General features: G+C 47.5%; 1 protein-coding gene and 1 pseudogene across 1 annotated transcript in view; both read right to left on the reverse strand.

Moving 5' to 3' along the window:
• The window catches only part of LOC124722196 (pleckstrin homology domain-containing family G member 7-like), a 543,685-nt gene that overhangs the window by 276,161 nt on the left and 251,136 nt on the right, over nt 1-16,388 (reverse strand). The gene's annotated exons all lie outside the window — the stretch shown is intronic.
• LOC124723291 lies at nt 11,493-11,610 on the reverse strand (annotated as a pseudogene).

Genomic DNA, 16,388 nt, shown 5'->3' on the forward strand with positions numbered 1-16,388 from the left:
GGATCAATCGTCTTACAGACACTTAATGCTTCGCTACAGTCTGGAACCGCGCGACCACTACGGATGCAGGTTCGAATCCTGCCTCGGGCATGGATGTGTGTGATGTCTTTAGGTTAGTTAGATTTAACTAGTTCTAAGTTCTAGGGGACTGATGACCTCAGAAGTTAAGTCCCATAGTGCTCAGAGACCTTTGAACCATTTTTAAACTTAATGCTTTATTAAGATAGACTGCCGTCGTGATGTTTCTGTAGTAAGCTGAATTTAATTTGTATTAGTAAAGTGAATATTTTATTTGCATTTTCCATTAGTTTACTAAACGCAGCAGTAATCATCAAAGAGAAATTAATCAGCAGCTGAATTTTCTTTCACGATATCTACAACAATCTGACAATGCAACAGTTGTTTACAAATTCTACGCCCGTAGAAACCTACTTGTTTTAACGATGTCATTAAACCAGTCTAGTTTTAAGAGTATTTTCGTCTAGAATTGAATTGCCTTGACGGTTGATCGATCAAGAGCGGGAAAGGTAATATTTTTCGAATATATGACGAGAGGGACAAGTGCTTGAGAGAGGACTTCCCTATCAATACAAGTGTCTGAGAGGCGACTTTCCTATCAATCTCCTGGATAGTTTTGTTTCTGAAATCAACAGAGTGAGGTATCATGCAGTAGCACAAGTGACGTAGTTTTGTTGCTCGACTTTCTTACACTGCGACCGAAAGATGTCTCAGTTGTTGACAACAAATTCCAGCTGTGTTGAACACACCCCTTGGGGCAGAATTCGTAGTCCAAAACACACTTATGGAGCCATCAAATGTAAAATATTATGTTCACACTACACTTTACTCTAGTCTACGTCTTTTGGTGGGGCTCAGTCTTTCATTTCTTCTTAGGAAGTTAACGATAAAGGCATCATAACACGTCACCAGTAACAGTACTGCATAGGAATGCTCAATGAGCGACCTGATGACGTTCAATAATAGTCACTCCGTTGATTTTTGTTGTTTCGAATTAGAGCATGCAGTACTCCTACACCAGACTTCTGAACTTTGCCTGTTGAATGCAAATGTCGCATGATGGTAAAATGGTAATCAGTCACATATATCAGTAGTCGAGACTTCCTTAATGTGGAAAATCATTCATGCCAGAACGATCTTTGTTGAAACAAGAATATCTTTTTCTGGCGTATTTTTCCCAAAGGCGCTCGCTCCACGCACAGTTCAAATCTTTCTAGCTGCCTCCTCTACATTCACCCCTCTGTTATACCAAAAGTAAACGTTGTGTTGCAGATGTTACTCCTTTTTCCACTTGCGACTCAATTTTACAAGGCTTAACTGTAGTTCATGATTTTCAAGTATGCAAAATCCAATGCTTAACTGCAAGATGATAACTAGAACTTCAAATTCGAAAATGGCATTGATACATACACTGACAGCGTGGCGCCGCCTTCACATGGGCGGCACCGGTATTCAGGCGGCGGGTGGCGTCTGGCCGGTGGCCGGTAGCCGCTGCAGCGCGGGGAAACGCTCGAGCGTAAGCTGTTATGATCGCGACGCAGCCACGAGCTGTCCTGCGGAATTGTTTCTGGAATACTTGTTATTGCGGGTGCGTAGAATGTTACGCGAATTGTCTTCGATGTTCAATCAGACTCTTCACTTTACACCGAAATGTGATAAAAAAAAAAAAAAACAGTAGGACGCGAACATGCGACTCCAAGTTCAGAATGCACGACGGTTACCGCAAGACCACAGGCTCACTCCATCCATATCAACTCGGAAGTAGACAAGACTTCCTCCTAACACTTCCCCATCTTACAGTGTTGCCAGATTGTGCAGACTTAGAGTTGTAGGGACGGTCAGTTTTATTGGCCACCTTAAGTGAACGACTCGGACTTAGTCTCTGTGGCGGCCGGCCGGCGGTCAGTTTGTATGTCTAAGACTGTACGTTAAATATAAGATCAACGGACAAAAAATCTGCCAGAGAAATCGTTATAAACATCATTTAATACCGAGTGATCCCGCCCTGGACTTAATCGCTTGGATTCGGCTAGACAGTGAGTCCATAAGGTTGTGCAGGTACGTCGAATCCAGGTTACGCCTCTCTCTGAGGATCTGACTCCACCACGTGGCAGGTATACTGATGTCGGCTGTTTGCCCTCTGTTCCAACACTTTCCACAGCTTTTGTATGGGGTTTCAAGTCACGTGAATTTTCAGGCCAGTCCAATTGTAATTGGTTGGAGGAATGTTCAGGAAACAGTCACATATTCTTCCAGCCCAATGAAATTTGCTGTTGCTGTCTTTACGTGGCTGCGTGAGAACTGGCCTCTTGTGATGTAACCGATTCCATATGTTCACTACACGCAATTCCAGTCGCAACGCTCTCTCGCTAACGGATGGGGATGGACCTTCATTCACTGCCTGAAGCAACTCCTGTCGGCTTTGGAAGCAAGTTTGATTCACAAGCCGTGAAACGTGTCCCCGGTCCCTCTCAAGCCAGGATCTTTTACCGACTGCAATTCTGACGTCGTATGTAGAACTGCTTATAGACATGTTGAACTGCCCGCCACGAAACACCAACAAGTTCAGCAACTTCTCACATCGTATGGCCATGGGTACGGCCAAACACAATTGTCCCAGTTTGCCACTCTGTCACGTCCTTACATTTACTCATGTTTGCGTAGAAAGTCCGTTTGAAACATGAATGTCTCAGTTCAAATATGATTCAAATGGCTCTGAGCACTATGGGACTAAACACCTGAGGTCAGCAGTCCCCTAGAACTTAGAACTACTTAAACCTAACTAACCTAAAGATATCACACACATCCATGCCCGAGGCAGGATTCGAACCTGCGACCGTAGCGGTCGCTCGGTTCCAGACTGTAGCGCATAGAACCGCTCGGCCACCCCGGCCGGCCGAGTGTCTCAGTGATCACTACCGCTTTATGCCCACGCACAGGCAGTGAGCGCTCGACTGGGCGCGTGAGTCGATCGCTACGCCATTTTTAAGGGCTTAACGATTATTCCATGCGTGCTCACTGGAGTGTCTAACATTTTGTCCGGTTAGCTTATTAACCTCACACGAACAATATATCTCACCTCCCATCTGATATCTGAGATATTTTTTGGTATTCACAACTATTATTTCTGAAACTTGGCGACTCCCTGAGAAGAAGGCAGCTTTTACCCAATGATCGACGCTACAATTTTCTCGCAAATGTTGCTATTGATTATTAAACTGTTCAAAAAATGTTTCACGCCTCCTTGGTTAATTCCATAGTTTGTGTGTGCTTCTTTTCTTATTTTATTTTATTTTTAACGGAAACCTTTATCAGTACCCTTTTGGCCGGCTGGAGTGGCCGAGTGGTTCTAGGCGCTACAGTCTGGAACCGAGCGACCGCTACGGTCGCAGGTTCGAATCCTGCCTCGGGCATGGATGTGTGTGATGTCCTTAGGTTAGTTAGGTTTAAGTAGTTCTAAGTTCTAGGGGACTGATGACCTCAGAAGTTAAGTCCCATAATGCTCAGAGCCATCTGAAGTTCCCTTTTGACCAAAGAAAATCATTACTTTCAACCACCTGCTTAATGGGGATGAGAGTAAAGCTGCATTCTCAGTCTAGCTGAGCAGTCTATCATACCTCGTAGGTTCCCCAAGGAGAATGGAACAGAACTACGCGCTGCCGTTGGACACAGCTGGAGCGATGCGTCAAACCCATACAATAAGTAAGCGTCTCCATACTTTTAACTTGGCCTACAGACGTCCACTAAGGACAGCAATACAGACTTCTTATCTACACGGCGTGTGAAGAAGGAAGGAAAGTGGATCAATGACGTCCTGTTCTTTTTAACAATGAGTGCAGGATTTGTCTACACACATCTTCTGCCTACAGTTTCGCGCTGTCAGCACGATGGCGCGTTAATCATGTTATGTTTTCCGTGTCGGTATCGTGTAGGGAGGTCAGACATCTCCCTCTCCTATCGAGAGGAATTTGAGGTCTACGCAGTGTCGGGTAGGAGCCTCTAATATACACTCCTGGAAATGGAAAAAAGAACACATTGACACCGGTGTGTCAGACCCACCATACTTGCTCCGGACACTGCGAGAGGGCTGTACAAGCAATGATCACACGCACGGCACAGCGGACACACCAGGAACCGCGGTGTTGGCCGTCGAATGGCGCTAGCTGCGCAGCATTTGTGCACCGCCGCCGTCAGTGTCAGCCAGTTTGCCGTGGCATACGGAGCTCCATCGCAGTCTTTAACACTGGTAGCATGCCGCGACAGCGTGGACGTGAACCGTATGTGCAGTTGACGGACTTTGAGCGAGGGCGTATAGTGGGCATGCGGGAGGCCGGGTGGACGTACCGCCGAATTGCTCAACACGTGGGGCGTGAGGTCTCCACAGTACATCGATGTTGTCGCCAGTGGTCGGCGGAAGGTGCACGTGCCCGTCGACCTGGGACCGGACTGCAGCGACGAACAGATGCACGCCAAGACCGTAGGATCCTACGCAGTGCCGTAGGGGACCGCACCGCCACTTCCCAGCAAATTAGGGACACTGTTGCCCCTGGGATATCGGCGAGTACCATTCGCAACCGTCTCCATGAAGCTGGGCTACGGTCCCGCACACCGTTAGGCCGTCTTCCGCTCACGCCCCAACATCGTGCAGCCCGCCTCCAGTGGTGTCGCGACAGGCGTGAATGGAGGGACGAATAGAGACGTGTCGTCTTCAGCGATGAGAGTCGCTTCTGCCTTGGTGCCAATGATGGTCGTATGCGTGTTTGGCGCCGTGCAGGTGAGCGCCACAATCAGGAGTGCATACGACCGAGGCACACAGGGCCAACACCCGGCATCATGGTGTGGGGAGCAATCTCCTACACTGGCCGTACACCACTGGTGATCGTCGAGGGGACACTGAATAGTGCACGGTACATCCAAACCGTCATCGAACCCATCGTTCTACCATTCCTAGAACGGCAAGGGAACTTGCTGTTCCAACAGGACAATGCACGTCCGCCTGTATCCCGTGCCACCCAACGTGCTCTAGAAGGTGTAAGTCAACTACCCTGGCCAGCAAGATCTCCGGATCTGTCCCCCATTGAGCATGTTTGGGACTGGATGAAGCGTCGTCTCACGCGGTCTGCACGTCCAGCACGAACGCTGGTCCAACTGAGGCGCCAGGTGGAAATGGCATGGCAAGCCGTTCCACAGGACTACATCCAGCATCTCTACGATCGTCTCCATGGGAGAATAGCAGCCTGCATTGCTGCGAAAGGTGGATATACACTGTACTAGTGCCGACATTTTGCATGCTCTGTTGCCTGTGTCTATGTGCCTGTGGTTCTGTCAATGTGATCATGTGATGTATCTGACCCCAGGAATGTGTCAATAAAGTTTCCCCTTCCTGGGACAATGAATTCACGGTGTTCTTATTTCAATTTCCAGGAGTGTATTTTGTAAACCTACTGTGCACTTTTCGGCGATGAATTCGCCTTTAAGATGATATTGTACGAGAATACCACGCCCACCTGCAGGGGCAAGAATCTACCGACTGGAATTGCCTACGGCATCTGCTGACGAGAACCAGATAGATCGTGCTTGGGGACCAGTTCAACCTCGAGATGCGTTGTCGCAGGAAGCGTGCTCAAACACTGGTTGACTTCAAGAGGTCCGTAGTTGAAGAGTGAGCAGACCTTGCGGACTGCATCCTGAGAAGGATCCGGCATGCTACCACGCATGGGATGGAGCAACACGTTGTTAAATGTTAACCAGCATCGGATTTTGATTTCACATATGACATATATTTGCCGTTTTGAATAAATACCTTTATTTCGTTTAGTTTTAAATTTTGTTTTACAGCAATGTTGTGTTGGTAGTTTCACAAAGTTTATCCGTTCATCCTTTGCTCCCCATCGATCAATGCCCACTCATTTGCAGATATGTTAGTGTCGAAAAAAGCTTTTTCAGCAGTTTATGCAGCACTAGCTGACTGCACTCCTCTAACAAGTGAACCGAGTGCACAGTAATTTGGCGGCAACGTTTGATATATTGGGCTCTATGGATTTCACTGATGATGAAAGAGTAAATGCAATTAACTGCAAATCAAATGAGTGGTCCGAGGCTAGTGCGAACAGGTCGTATGAAAATACGCTGCTGGAAATGCGAAGTTTTAAAGCATGAACACGTCAGCCCAACGAACCAAACTCATACTCCACTATTTATTTGCTTATGAGACATTGACTAAAATCTCCAGCGGATGCGAGCTTATTTTCAATATTTTCAGACCAGAAAAAAGTCATTCCTACAGATGAAGAATGGTGTGAGTACACGATGACTGCTGGGTGTGCCTAACGTAACAGGCAGTTTTCAAGTCGCAACACAGCGTGCCCAGAGAATATGCACCTCTGCTTACCGCCATCTATCCGACTTTGAGACTGGACGAAACATTAGCATGAGGGACATCGGAGCAGCACATCAACTGATCGTACAATTGGATGTAGTGCATTGCAGAACGAGTAGTTACGAGACGGTTTTCCTGCTCATATAGGCAGCCTTTCACACGGCCTATGTCAGAAGCCAGTCTGTATTTCAGGACAGAGGAAATTCATTCTGGTAAGGGTTGCTGATAGGGTATGCTTTCCGTTTGATGCATGGAGACAACCAGTAAGTGTGTGGGAACAGAATCACGTGCTGTTCATAGAGTCACGGCCAGAGCACAAGAAGGAAATTCTCGCTGTCCCTAGACTTGGATTTTGGACTGAAACCACGCGTTTCTCCCCCCTCCTGCTGCTTTCGCATATTCTCGGCTCTAGTGCACCTCAACCGAACCACAATGGCTGCCCCAATAGTTGGTGGCGATAGTCCGCTGTCCAGGGTGCGCACTGTGTAACACGTTTATCTCTCAGATCTCCTGTTCCTATTGCACCCTTATCAAAAGCCCGAACCCTGTTCCTTCCCAGTACAATGTACTAGCATAAAAATGGTGTCAGAATTGGCGTAGCCCACCTGTCGCTTCAAGAGGAAGCCACTATTTTGTCATCGCAAATCGATACGAATTAACACGTCGCCACTAGATGAGGTGAGCCAGCGAAGTCGTGCCAAGTCACACATTGTTGCAGCTGTGGGAGCCCGGCCTTACGATGCTGCTGCCTGGCACCCGCTGTGTCAGCGCACACCACTTCGAACATGGAGTAAAGTCTGTCGCACCATGCCACATCAAAGTCATCTGCCATACAGGCGCACGTGGATTGGGCCTTACGCCGTGAGTTCGCGGTACTACGGAGGGGAGCTGAGCGCTCTTCATATGCATTCAGCACGAGAGCCTGTGCCTGCGCCACATATGGATGACGCGGCGCGCCACCACCCAGTGGCGCCGCCCAGCTGTCACTCCGTAGTCGGGCCTGTAGAGCAAGCGGTCTACCTACCAGGTGTGGCTCGGCCGCCACCATATGTCAAGCTTCCTGCCCATCTGCCTGCCTGCTCAGCTGCAAGAGAGCAGTGTGCCGTTCTTGCCGGGCCATACGTATCAATCCGCCAAAACCTGCAGCTGTGGCCTACCTGCGGATGCCCTGCCTGACAGTTCAAAATTCAACACTGGGGCCATCACCGCCATTGCAGCCAGCCATCGATGTCGGGTGTATGCTACCTCCAGATGGATGCCACATGCCAGCAACCAGCTGCCGCATGTGTCGTTCCTGTTGCTGCCTTCAGCGTTGTGTCGTGTTGCGACTCGATTAAGTACAAAAAAATGGTTCAAATGGCTCAGAGCACTATGGGACTTAACTTCTGAGGTCATCAGTCCCCTAGAACTTAGAACTACTTAAACCTTACTAACCTAAAGACATCACACACATCCATGCCCGAGGCAGGATATGAACCTGCGACCGTAGCGGTCGCGCGGTTCCAGACTGTAGCGCCTATAATCGCTCGGCCACCCCGGCCGGTGGTTAAGTATATTTGAACTTTTTCACTGTTCACTCTATGAGCAAAAAATATCCTTTACACGCTCCCAGCTAGAGTGTGGGACAGAAGCTGCTGGTGAGAACCTTATTACGGCGTTGTGAGAGCATCTAGTGATTGTTATGTCAACAAATCAGGAATTCGTGGAAAGATAACGAACAAAACACGAACTGACATCCGTTCTCAATATTGATTTAAGTATGAAAACCACCTCTGATGGGGCTAATATTTACACGCCGGTCCTCCTCCAGCGCCCCCCCCCCCTAACTGTGTCATAAACTAATCTGATAATCAGTTCAAAGGAGTAAATTTCATTCTCTCTTTCTTGGGGAAACCGACAGAAATTTTGATACGTTTTTACATTTTGGTGATGTTGGCTGAGAGTGTTACTGGCCAGTCGACTTTCAGTAAAATATTGCATGGTTGAAACAATCAGTAGTTGCTCTTACATACAATAAAAATAAATCAAGATCTGATTTGCACCTAATGCATGTGTGAACGTATTTTTTTTTCCGTGTTTTTCAAGCCAAATAAAAGAAATATTCTTCGTTACACGTGTTTTATTTGTGTTTACTCTAACAAATTTGTATTTATTTTCAGAAAACTTATAAAAGATCGTTCATAAAAAAGATTATGAAGATCAGATGAGATTAACAAACACTAAATCAGGAGCCCAGCCTGGTCTTGAAAGAAAACAAGGTGTTGGAACAGAACTTCATTAAAATGGGGACGGAAGGGTGCACCATGAAGGAATACGACGGAAATTGGTAGACGTGTTGTTCATGTAAAGGCAAACAAGTGATTAGAATTTCAGAAGAACTGAATGATTTATTAAAGTGAGTGACCTTCACCAATTAAGCAAGCGAATAACGGGTTGGTCCAGCTCTGATCGTTATGCAAGCAGTTATTCGGCTTGGTATTGATTGATAGAGGTGTTGGATGTCCTCCTGAAGGATATCGTGCCAAATTCTGTCCAGTTGGAACGTTAGATCAGCAAAGTCCCGAGATGTTTGGAGGGCCCTGCCGTAATGCTCAAGACGTTCTCAGCTGGGGAGAAACTAGATGACCTTGTTGGCCAAGGTGCGGTTTGGAAAGCGAGTGTAAACCCAGAATGGCTTGTCATGAGTAGCAACAACACCAGTTGTAGAATATAGTTGGCATACAGCTGTGCTGTAATGGTGCAGCCGATGACAAACAAAGGGTCCTGCTCTGAAAAGATATAGCATCAGTCCTGGTTGTCGACGCGTATCGCGGTCGACAGTGAGGTTGGTGTCCCACCGCTGTGCTGGGAGTCTCCAGAAATGTCTTCAGTATTCGTCGGGGCTCAGTTAGAAGTGGGACTCATCACTGAAGACAATTCTTCTCCAATGAATAAGATTCCAGGCCGAAAACACGTCTGGAGTCGCCTCGGACACCGGTGGGATACCAACCAGACTACCGCCCGCCATATGGCCTGACAACCAGGAGAGATTGTACAGGGTGCCATTTATTTTCGTAGCATGACCCCTTTGGTTGTCATTCGCGGTATCCTTACAGCACAGCAGTACGTCGACCATATCCGAAACCCTGTTTTGTTGCTCTACATGACAAGTCATCCTTACATTTAAGCCAGATAATGCCCGCCCGCAATCGGCGTGAGTTTCTGCAGCTTCTTTTCGCGCTTGCCGAACCCTACCAAGACCAGCAAGATCGCCGAATCTCTCCGTAACTGAGAACTTTTGGAGCATTACGCGCAGGGCCCTCCAACCAGGTCCGGTTTTTGACAGTGTAACGCACCAACTGGACAGAATTTGGCAAGATATTCCTCAGAAGAACATCCGACAACTTTAATAATCAAGGTGAAGCCGAATAACTGCTTGCATAGGGACCAGAGGAGGACCAACACGTCACCGATTTACTCAATTTGTGACAGTAAAAATCAACTAGAACTGTTATTTGTGTTCAAATGGTTCAAATGGCTCCAAGAACGATTGGACTTAACATCTGAGGTCATCAGTCCCCTAGACTTAGAACTAGTTAAACATAACTAACCTAAGGACATCACACACGTCTATGCCCGAGGCAGAATTCGAACCTGCGACAGTAGCAGCCGCGTTGTTCTGGACTGAAGCGCGTAGAACCGCGCGGCTACAGCGGCCGGCTGTGTTATTTGGGTGTTTCAAATTAATTTCAGTTATCAGTTTTCCAACTCGTGTGCAGAAAATTTGGTAGGACACTGACAGATAACATTTTTATAGACTCAGGCTGAAACACTTTATGTGTAACCAGTTGCAACTGTGGACTTGGCTGGTTCAAATGGCTCTGAGCACTATGGGACTTAACATCTGTGGTCATCAGTCCCCTATAACTTAGAACTACCTAAACCTAACTAACCTAAGGACATCACACACACCCATGCCCGAGGCAGGATTCGAACCTGCGACCGCAGTGGTCACGCGGTTCCAGACTGAAGCGCCTAGAACCGCACGGCCACACCGGCCGGCGCACTGTGGACAATCTGATCACGATGCACAATTAATGGAAATAAACAGTGTGGCATCTTACAACCTCGAGGCAGGTTTATACAAAGCAGTGAGTCTTATCAATGAGAACTGGTTACAAAATTTAAAAGGTAACCTAAAGGGGTGGTATGCGATGAGGTATATGCAGAAGAGAGGCTAATGTCAAATTCAGTTATTCCATAGCAAATTTGTGTCAATACTAGAATGCTGATTTCCTACAAAATTATCCAAAAGATCCTTTAGTAAACTAGTAAGCCATAGACAACTAAGGGAATTAAAATCTCATATAAGAGGATGAGGGAAATTTATGTGAAGGTAAGATTAAATCAAGATCCGACACTGTTGCATACTAAATAAAATACTGTAGTATTTTAAGGAAAGCTGCAGTTACAGTTGTGGAGTATCTGATCATGATGCACAATTAATGGAAATAAATAGTGTGGCACCTTACAACCTGGAGGGAGGTTCACACAAAGCAGTGAGGCTTATCAATGAGAACAGGATACAATATTTTATGAGTAAGCTAAAAGGGGTGGTATGTAAAGAGGTATATGCAGAAGCGTTCTGCAGCATTGTTCCCAGAACCGATCGTGGTCCTCTGGATTGGAGCCGAGAGTAAGGCATAAACCATGACTCAGACGATTTCTCGACCTTCACTATCGTATAGAGAATTTTAGGACCTCTTGCCCCTTAATAGGTGAAGCGCAACAATGTGCTGGAACTGGCTACTAGCGTTTGGCGTGAACATGGGGTTTCTACGGTAGAGAAATAGCCCCACAGGCCCGATAAGGTTCATTCTGATTTGAGATTGCGAATAATACTCATCTCTCCATCCGAACAGGCCATGAAGGCCCAACGGTACTGACCGGTAGCCGTGTCATCCTCAGCCTACAGGCGTCACTGGATGCGGATGTGGAGGGGCATGTGGTCAGCACACCATTCTCCAGGCCGTATGTTAGTTTACGAGACCGGAGCCGCAACTTCTCTATCAAGTAGCTCCTCAGTTTGCCTCACAAGGGCTGAGTGCAACGCGCTTGCCAACAGCGCTGGGCACACCGGATGGTCACCCATCCAAATACTAGTCCAGCCAGAGAGCGCTTAACTTCGGTGATCTGACAGGAACCGGTGTTACCACTGCGGCAAGGCCGTTGGCGCGAATAATACTATATTCATTAATTAAAAAGACCAGCATTTGTCGAGGCAGACAGGAGAAATAAAATCTTAATATAATACTGGTTAACTGCTGGAGCATCAATGTGCCAGACCTTGTCTCGCTTGTAAACGTTGCAGTGCCCATACAGTACTACGGACAATACCCTGGCTGAAACCACATGCTAACAGTAACGAAATTATAAATTTGTAATGTATTGTATGTTACAAAAATTGTTTGAACGCTGGTTATGAAGGGGGTTTTATAGCATATCCCGAATACGAAGAATCATCGGCTTATAAGGGAATAACGACAGTGAAAATTTGTGCCGGATTTCGAACTCGAACCCGTGCTATCCGCGCACAACTCACGGCCGGACCCAAACCCCTATATGTCGTCGTCCCTGCCTCACAACCTGTACTCGTACACACATTATATAATTCCCATACATTTTAACTGAAAGAACGCATGCATGTTGAAGGAACACCGAATCATTCTTCTTAACGACACAGGCACTGCAACGTCGTCGTCGTAGTTATCGAATGCTTTTACAGACCCCTGTCTCAGAAGCAGTAGTGGTGGAACCAGAGAGGGGAAATTTAGAGAACATTTCGCGTAAACTTCCTGGTCATATTACAGTATTGGGAGGAGATCTCAATTTACCAGCTGTAGACTGGTAGACTCAAATGATTAAGGCAGATTTTAGGGACAGTGAATTATGTGAATTTGTTCTAAATGCCTTATTCGAAAATTAGCATGAGCAGCTAATCAGAAATCCAACTCGTGAAAATAACATACTTGATCTCCTGGTCACCAACAGGCCCGAAATTTTCTACCTAGCTGCCATACAATAGAGAATGAGAAATCATAAGTCCGTTACAGCAGCACTGAGTACGAATATAAAGAGGAATATAAAGAACGGTAGGACCATTCTTTTGGTTAGCATGAGCGACAAGAAACGGATTTCAGATCACCTGAGCGGTCAACATCAGCGTTTCGTCTCCTACACTGACAATGTTAAGCATCAATGGACAAATTCCCGAGTATTGTGCAAAACGCTTTACACGGATACACTGAAGAGCGAAAGAAACTGGTACGCCTGTCTAATATCCTGTAGGGCCCTCGCGTGCACGTAGAAGTGCCGCAACACGGCGTGTCATGGATTCGACTAATATCTGAAGTAGTGCTGCAGGGACTTGACACCATGAATCCGGCAGGGCTGTCCATACATCCATTAGAGTACGAGGGGGTGGATATTCTTCTGAACAGCACATTGCATGACATCCCAGATATGTTGAATAATGTTCATGTCTGGGGAGTTTGTTGGCCACCGGAAGTGTTTTAACTCAGAGGAGTGTTCATGGAGCCACTCTGTAGCAATTGTGGACATGTGGGTTATCGCATTGTCCTGCTGAAATTGCCTAAGTCCGTCGGAATACACAAATTACATGAATGGATACAGGTGATCAGCCAGGATGCTTAGTATGTGTCACCTGTCAGAGTCGTATGTAGACATATCAGGGGCCCATACCACTCGCATTGCACACGCCCTACACCATAACAGAGCTTCCAACAGCTTGAACAGTCCCCTGTTGACATGCAGGGTCCATAGAGTCATGAGGTTGTCTCTATACTCGTACACGTTCATCCGCTCGATACAATTTGAAACGAGATTCGTCCGATCAGGCAACATGTTTCCAGTCATCAACAGTCCAATGTCGGATTTGACTGGACCAGGCTAGGCGTAAAGCTTTGTGTCGAGCAGTCATCAAGGACACACGAGTGGGCCCTCGGATCCGAAAGTCCATATTGATGCTGTTTCGTTGAATGGTTCGTAGGCTGACACTTGTTGATGGCCCAGCATTGAAATCTGCAGCAATTTGGGGAAGAGTCGCATTTCTGTCACGTTGAACGATTCTCTTCAGTCGTCGTTGATCCCGTTCTTGCAGGATCTTTTTCCAACCGCATCGATGTCGGAGATTTGATTTTTTAGTGGATTCCTGATATTCACGATACACTAGTGAAATGGTCATACGGGAAAATCTCCTCTTCATCGCTTCCTCGGAGATGCTGTGTCCCATCGCACTCGTGCCGACTATAACACACGTTCAAACTCACTTAAATCTTGATAAACCGCCATTGTAGCAGCAGTAACCGATCTAACAACTGCGCCAGAAGCTTGTTGCGTTATATAGGCATTGCCGACTGCAGCGCCGCATTGTGCCTCTTTACATAGCTCTGTATTTGAATACGCATGCCTATACCAGTTTCTTTCGCGCTTCAGTGTATTTACCGAACGAAGTTGAGAGGAATGGGAAAGACTAGCCGTAGTTCTACAGCCATGGTAGAAAGCTGCTACGAAAGAAAAGACAGCTTCTCTGCAAATTTTAACGCAGCCGAAGCCTCACAGCCAAAGAAAAACTGAACTAAGGCAAAACTGTCATAAGGAGAGCCATGGGTTTAGTGTTCAATCAATACGTAAGTAAAATTTTATTTACCAGCTAGATCTAAAATCCTAAGTTCTGGTCTTAAGTACTAAACTTCTTTATCCGAAGCTGTTTCACTGCAGTATCTTCTTTAAGTAGTCCGATATCGAAATGAGTGACCGTGGAATAGAAAAAAACTGAAATTGCTCAACGGAGGAAAGATTACTGGACCTGAAGGGATGTCAGTTTCATACTACATAGAGTATGCGAACGATCGTGATCGTCTTCCAGCAGTAGAGTCTCGTAGGTCGCTGGAGGTGCCATGCGTTCCTAAAGATTGGGAAGAAACCGCAGGTAATTCCCGCTCTGAAGAAGGGTCGTCGAGCAGACGCACAAAACTATAGGCCTGTATCTCTGACGTCGATCTGTTGTAGAATTTTGTAACATACACTCCTGGAAATTGAAATAAGAACACCGTGAATCCATAGTCCCAGGAAGGGGAAACTTTATTGACACATTCCTGGGGTCAGATACATCACATGATCACACTGACAGAACCACAGGCACATAGACACAGGCAACAGAGCATGCACAATGTCGGCACTAGTACAGTGTATATCCACCTTTCGCAGCAATTCAGGCTGCTATTCTCCCATGGAGACGATCGTAGAGATGCTGGATGTAGTCCTGTGGAACGGCTTGCCATGCCATTTCCACCTGGCGCCTCAGTTGGACCAGCGTTCGTGCTGGACGTGCAGACCGCGTGAGACGACGCTTCATCCAGTCCCAAACATGCTCAATGGGGGACAGATCCGGAGATCTTGCTGGCCAGGGTAGTTGACTTACACCTTCTAGAGCACGTTGGGTGGCACGGGATACATGCGGACGTGCATTGTCCTGTTGGAACAGCAAGTTCCCTTGCCGGTCTAGGAATGGTAGAACGATGGGTTCGATGACGGTTTGGATGTACCGTGCACTATTCAGTGTCCCCTCGACGATCGCCAGTGGTGTACGGCCAGTGTAGGAGATCGCTCCCCACACCATGATGCCGGGTGTTGGCCCTGTGTGCCTCGGTCGTATGCAGTCCTGATTGTGGCGCTCACTTGCACGGCGCCAAACACGCATACGACCATCATTGGCACCAAGGCAGAAGCGACTCTCATCGCTGAAGACGACACGTCTCCATTCGTCCCTCCATTCACGCCTGTCGCGACACCACTGAAGGCGGGCTGCACGATGTCGGGGCGTGAGCGGAAGACGGCCTAACGGTGTGCGGGACCGTAGCCCAGCTTCATGGAGACGGTTGCGAATGGTCCTCGCCGATACCCCAGGAGCAACAGTGTCCCTAATTTGCTGGGAAGTGGCGGTGCGGTCCCCTACGGCACTGCGTAGGATCCTACGGTCTTGGCGTGCATCCGTGCGTCGCTGCGGTCCGGTCCCAGGTCGACGGGCACGTGCACCTTCCGCCGACCACTGGCGACAACATCGATGTAATGTGGAGACCTCACGCCCCACGTGTTGAGCAATTCGGCGGTACGTCCACCCGGCCTCCCGCATGCCCACTATACGCCCTCGCTCAAAGTCCGTCAACTGCACATACGGTTCACGTCCACGCTGTCGCGGCATGCTACCAGTGTTAAAGACTGCGATGGAGCTCCGTATGCCACGGCAAACTGGCTGACACTGACGGCGGCGGTGCACAAATGCTGCGCAGCTAGCGCCATTCGACGGCCAACACCGCGGTTCCTGGTGTGTCCGCTGTGCCGTGCGTGTGATCATTGCTTGTACAGCCCTCTCGCAGTGTCCGGAGCAAGTGTGGTGGGTCTGACACACCGGTGTCAATGTGTTCTTTTTTCCATTTCCAGGAGTGTATGTTATTCTCTCAAATTACGACATTTCAGGAGACCTAAAATCTCCTCTGTATGATCAACACGGATTCCAAAGACAACGATTGTGTTAAACCATGTTTGCTCCGTTCGTCCAAACGTTCATGAAACCGATAGATACCAGAGATCAGGTTGATGACGTGTTCCTTGACTCCTGGAACGCGTTCGATACAGTTCCGCAATGCCGACAATGAAAAAAATACGAGCGTAGGATATATCAGACCGACTGTACGATTCGTTTTCAGCGGTGAGAAATCTTCAGGCGTGAGAGTGATTTTGGGTGTACCCCAAGGAGTGTTAAGACCTGCAGACGATCGACACTTTGTGCAGGGTTTGGCGGTTGACCAGGAACATAAAAAAATGAGACGTATTGCACACAAATAGGGAAAAACGCCCACTGTTGTGTTATTATACGGTTGTAGGGCCATCACTGCAAGCAATCACATCCATAAAATAAGTAGGAGTATGC

Source organism: Schistocerca piceifrons, chromosome X (genome assembly GCF_021461385.2).
Source record: "Schistocerca piceifrons isolate TAMUIC-IGC-003096 chromosome X, iqSchPice1.1, whole genome shotgun sequence".
NCBI classification, from domain to species: domain Eukaryota; kingdom Metazoa; phylum Arthropoda; class Insecta; order Orthoptera; family Acrididae; genus Schistocerca; species Schistocerca piceifrons.